This window comes from Siphateles boraxobius, unplaced genomic scaffold, assembly GCF_051911475.1.
Source record: "Siphateles boraxobius isolate OS27281-9 unplaced genomic scaffold, OSU_SipBor_1 7, whole genome shotgun sequence".
NCBI classification, from domain to species: domain Eukaryota; kingdom Metazoa; phylum Chordata; class Actinopteri; order Cypriniformes; family Leuciscidae; genus Siphateles; species Siphateles boraxobius.
In genome coordinates, this window is record NW_027509197.1 from 35,182,631 (window position 1) to 35,189,061 (window position 6,431).

Consider the following 6,431-nt stretch of genomic DNA (forward strand, 5'->3'; position numbering starts at 1 on the left):
CTTGATGTTAATTAGAGTGGGAATTTGCTTTCACAATGACAGCCACTAAGCCGGACATCTGTTTCCTTTCCCAGGCTGCTGTGTGTCCTTCCCTTTAGTTCTCAGGCATGTGATCCATGTTCCAGTGTGTCCCAGGCCTGATCACAATGAACATTCATTGTGGTATTAACAAATAATTATTAAATTGGTATTAAAATATAATAATAATAACATCATAAAATATGGATAAATCTCTCTAAAGTATATTTTAAATGGCATTTTTGTCATGATATAATTTAATATATAAATTAAATTTAATTTAATATATATCGCTAAAGCATTGCAGGAGGATAAAATAAAATAAAATATTTTTTGTGTAAAAAGTAAGAATAATAGAATGATAAACTATGGATAAATCACTTTGAAATCAATATTAAACAACTTTTTTGACATTACATACTTTACATATTGTTAAAAAATTGCAACTGCAAGTAGATAAAATAAAATAAAACAATTGTTGTATTAAAAAAACTGAACAAGCCACTTTAAGGTCAGAATTAAAAAAAATACATTTTAGTACTGCTTAAGCTTTACAAAGGGGGAAAATAATAAACGAAAAGTAGAGATAATAAAATAAGCACAAAAACACTAATAAATAAATAGAAAATAGTTTTTGCTACTGAATGTTTTTTTTTCTCTCTCTCTACTTTAAACTAAACTTCAAATGTCTGTCCAACCATTTACTTCCAAAAAGTGTTGTTTTTCTAAGTGAAACAGGATATTTGTAGGATATGACTTGATTTCATCTGATAAAAATTCCCAGGACCTGCATGGGACAAAATTATAATTAATATCATGCACCTATCATTCGAAATAAGACTTGGAAAGGTAAGATGGTCCTACTGACTTTAAGAGTTGTGTGTCATGCACATATACCCCAGAATCCCCTTCCTACTGGCCACATATACATGCCATGAAGCAAGTTATCTTTATGAACAATCATGCAGATGTTTAACTCAAATTTACAAGTTCTGTCATGGGGCATGTTGGTCTGCATAATCCTAGAGATGATGATAAAATGATGCCAGGCACACAACAAATAAGAAAAAAAGATCAGGGATTCATAACAGCAAATTTCCCATCCATGCCATTTTGCAGCATATGCGGATTCCATAAATCAGTACCTGCAGGGCAGACCTTTCCATGACCTCTTAAAGGAAAGTGGGGATCTATTTGTGTGTGTTTGTGTGTGTGTGTGTGTGTGTGTGTGTGTGTGTGTGTGTGTGTGTGTGTGTGTGTGTGTGTGTGTGTGTGTGTGTGTGTGTGTGTGTGTGTGTGTGTGTGTGTGTGTGTGTGTGTGTGTGTGTGTGTGTGTGTGTGTGTGTGTGTGGATGGGAAACATTTGTAAACATGAATTAGGTATGCAAGTAAAACAGCAGAGGAAAAAGGAAAGCTGAATCAGCCGGGTAGTGCCTTGAACCTTTTCCATTAAATCATTTCCCCGAATTCTAACCATAAAACAAGACGGCTGTATGAAGCCCAGCCAAAAAGCATTAATAACTCCTGCGTTTTGTTTGAGTTTTAATGCTTCTCCAAAGTTGAGGTTTGGGTTTGTACAACAGAAGAACAAGAGTGGAGTTGGCACTCAGTCGTCTTTAATAAACAAAATAAATTGCACATATTTTCAAAAAGGGCAGAATTTAATAACTCAAAGAGTTTATTTTACATGCTACAAATTCTTATCTTTCACTGTTCGGTTAAGAACTACAATGTGCATTGGCTAAAACAGACATTTCATATTCAGTGCAATATTTTTGATGCATACATTTGTCTTGGCCATGACAACAGTTTTGCTCCATATAGTCGTTCCCAGATATACAACCCCGAATCCAAAAAAAGTCGGGAAATTTTGTAAAATACAATAAAATCAAGAATCTGTGATTTGTTAATTCTCTTTCAACTTTATTTAACTGACAAAAGTACAGAGAAAATATTTCCAAAGTGTTCACTGAATTGTATTTTGCAAATTTTAACACACTGGCCCTCATTTATCAAAAGTGCGTACACCAAATTACCAGCGTAAACCTGGCGTACACCCAAAACCACGGTGACTTTGATGTTTAACAATATGGACATTGGCGTACGGCACGCTCAAATCCTACGCCAGGTCAGGAGGTGGTGTACATGTACGCACGTTTTGAGAAAAACAATTCCTAACACCACAAAACGCACTGACAAACTAAAAGATATGAGGAGCTCTTTTCTAAAACGCGATAAACGCCATTTTTAAAAATAAATTTGTATTTTATTTTTATTAATAAACTAGTGTTGTGTCTGCAAAGATGAAATTGATGATCACCATCTCCGTAGTAAACGCGCCTATAGAGAGAGTAGCCTATTTATTTTCGTTTATAATTGTTTCGTTTAAAGACATTTCAAGCTTTCTTTATAGACATATTTCTCATGTCTGTGAGGCATATACTGAGTTTCAGTTAATTTGTGATGAGATGTGCTCCAGTTCACGTGGAATGCAAGGGACCGCGCCCACGCCTCCATGTCATGACTCATGATTATATTGTCTGCTATTTGCTTCTTATTTATTAAATCCAGGCAAATTGGTTGATGAAAAAAATATAAAAAACACGATACAATTTATACAAAACGAAATTCACTTTAAAGAAAGGCTTTCTACAAAACCAAACTTAATTAATTGGCCAAAATATTGTCTGAGCATGTCTCCCGATATATTGCGCATCCTATGTTAGCCTATGTTCACTTTTCATAATCAACATAGATGGGAAAAAAATAATATTATAATTTTTGACAAATATGAAACTAAATGCACTTAGTTAATGGCTACAACACGTAGCCTAATAGTAGGCCTGAATATTGTTATCATTACTTTTTTCAAGTTCTGCACGAATGACTATTAGCCTAAATGTGTTACTAAATGATTTGAATGTATTTTTAACATTGTTGTATTTAAGGACTGTATTTGTGTGCTATTTTTAAATTATTTGTTTTATGTGGTGGACAATAATGGAACGTGACATTGGAAATATTTATTTTATTTTTACTATTTAATTTATTTTACTATTTATTTTGTTTGGCTTTTATTTATTTCATGCAGTTGCACTTATTTAATTTATATTCATTTATAGTATGAGTCCCTGATTATATGTTGCATGTTCTCTTGTTTTTTTGTTTTTTTTGTTTTTTGTTTTTTAGATAAAAAAATGGATGGATTTATAGCGTTTTGAAAAAAAAAAAATTAACTTTGAATTTATCATGAACAATATTGTTGTTTGATTTAATAATAATTTTTCATGATGGTGATGGTCTCGATCTCCACGTTGGAGAAGTGTCTCCTCTTTGCCGTCTTCCGTGTGTCCATGGCGTAAAATTAGGGCTTGGGGGAAGCCGATACTTGAATATATAGGGGCGTGTTATTCTAATGACAATCGTTTTCAGCCGCGGCATTTATCAAGGGCAGGTATTGCGTACACCTGGATTTCAAAGGTACGCACAGCTTCATAAATCAGGCGGTGAGAGGAGTGTAAGCATAATCTTACGCCAACATATACGCCCGTTTCTACGCAAGAATGATAAATGAGGGCCATTTAGCTTTTTGATGGCTGCTACACACTCCAAAAAAAGAAATGCTTAATAAAAGTAAAAAGCTTATAGAATATCCAAGTTAAAGTCTTTTTGAAATAGTCCACAATAAGTAGGTGAATTGGTAATAGGTGAGGGTATCGGGATTGAGGGTAAAACGTACTCGGTTACTAACGTAACCTCGGTTCTCTCTAGAGAGGGAACGAGTACTGCGTAATATCTTACGCTATGGGGAAAACCTCTTTTCCACGAGATATTGAAGCCAAAAATTATCCTTTAATTTTGATTAATGTAAAACGCTGTGTGGCAGCGTGCAGACATAGGCAAGACGGCTCGCGCGCCTATTGGCTGCCCTGCGGCAACAGCAGCAAGCCTATCGAGAGAGGCCCTGCGTGACGTGACATCCAATGTCCAACGCTTCGCGCCCATTTCGTCGCGTCCCGCCAGAATAGGCGTGGCCTTGGCCTATAAATACGCTCGACAGGCTGATACAAACTGGTTTTCATCGCTGAAGCGAACCAGCGCTGTTGTATGCGCGGCAAGATACGCAGTACTCGTTCCCCCTCTAGAGAGAACCGAGGTTACGTTAGTAACCGAGTACGTTCTCTTACGAGAGTATCTCTCGTACTGCGTAATATCTTACGCTATGGGGAACACAATGTAAGACGCTGTGCGTACTGGGATCCGACACCAAAGTCCCAAGGGCAGTAGCCCGGGGCTCATATAGTGCATAATCACCGTAGACTCACAGAGAGTCGGAGAAGAGAGGCTACCAGCATCATTCCCCACGAAATAGCATCCCATAGGAGCTAGTTATGTCCACAGTATATCCCGCAGACAGGGTGAACGCGTTCAGCCTGAACTGGGCAAAAGTACAGGCTATTCAACACCCATGGAGCTGTTCCATCGATCAGTGAGCGATACTCAATCAAAACTCAGCATTCTGCACCGGCGCAGCGGGACAGATAGTACTGAATTCTAGACCGACAGCAGCTTGGCCTGTAAGGCGGGAACTTCTAGGTTATAGAACCTTATAAATGTAGACGGCGAGGCCCAGCCTGCCGCCATACAGATATCATGCAAGGAAATCCCACTAGACCACGCCCACGAAGAGGCCACACCTCTCGTGGAGTGCGCTCTGACACCCAAAGGACACTGCAGGCCCTTAGAAGTGTAAGCCAGCGCTATGGCATCGACTATCCATCTGGATAGGCTCTGTTTTGATGCGGCCAGTCCCTTGGAGCGTCCGCCAAACAAAACAAAGAGCTGCTCGGTCTGCCTGAAGACAGACGAGCGGGACACATAAGCTATCAGCGCCCTGACGGGGCAAAGGAGATTAGCATCCGCTTCCTCATTGTTCACCGGGAGGGCGCGAAGGGAAATAACCTGGGCCCTGAACGGTGTGTTGAGGGATTTTGGCACGTACCCGTGCCTTGGTTTGAGTATGACTTTTGAGTCATTAGGCCCAAACTCCATACAGGACGCGCTTACTGAAAGCGCTTGTAAGTCCCCCACGCGCTTCATTGAAGCAAGAGCCACAAGAAATACCGTTTTGAAAGACAGGTGCTTCATGTCTGACAAATGGATTGGCTCGAATGGGGCACCTTTCGGGGCTTCCAGAACCGTAGAAAGGTTCCACATAGGGACTGAGGGAGGTCTGGAAGGATTCAGCCTCCGAGCTCCCCTGAGGAATCGCACGACGAGGTCGTTCTTCCCCAGTGACTGGCCAGACGTCGGTTTTGCAAACGCCGTTATGGCCGCCACGTATACTTTGAGCGTGAACGTGGTTCTACCCTTATCCAGCAGCTCCTGAAGGAAGGAGAGCACTTCCGTAAACCCGCAGTCTACGGGTGAAAAGCCCTGAGCTTGACACCAGGTAGAGAACACTGACCATTTCGAGGAGTAGAGCCGTCTAGTAGACGGGGCCCTAGCCTGCGTGATCGTGTTTAACACTCCCTCCGGGAGGTTAGCGGGTACCCGTTGATGGCCCACACATGTAGGGACCATAACTCCAGGCGAGGATGCCAAATCGAGCCCTTTGCCTGAGAGAGGAGGTCTCTCCTCACCGGTATCGGCCACGGGGCAGTGCTGGTCAGCTGCATCAGGACTGGGAACCAGGTTTGGTTCGTCCATAGCGGAGCCACGAGCAGCACTGGGCATCCATTTTCCATGATTCGTTCCAGCACTTGAGGCAGGAGCGAGACGGGGGGAAAAGCATAGAGGGGGCGTCTGGGCCATACGTGGGCCAGCGCGTCCCTGCTTTTGGAGAAAAAGTTCGGACAGTGAGCGTTTTCCTGGGACGCGAACAGGTCCACCTGCGCTCTGCCGAAATGTCTCCCACAGCAGTTGGATCGTCTCCGGGTGCATCGATCACTCCCCTGCTGGGACATTGTTTCTGGACAGTCTGTCTGGTCCCAGATTCAGGTGACCAGGCACATGCGCTGCTTTCAGTGAAAGCAGGTTGTGCTGAGCCCAGTCCAGGAGGCGTTTCCTCAGCCTGTAAAGGCTTCGGGACCTGACGCCACCCTGGTGATTTATGTACGCCACCACTGACATGTTGTCCGACCGGACTAAGACGTGGCGGCCTTTTATCTGGGGACAAAAGCGCCTTAGCGCGTTGTCTACTGCCAGCATTTCTAGACAGTTTATGTGTAGGAGCTTCTCCCGTTCTGACCACTGGCCAAAGAACGGTCTGCCCTCGAGCAGCGCTCCCCATCCCGAGGTGGAGGCGTCCGTGGACACCACCATCACACTCGAGGGAGTCCCCAGACTCACGCCTGACTGGTACCAGTCGGCTTTTTTCCAAGGTTTCAGAGCCGAGATGCATTTCTTGTCGA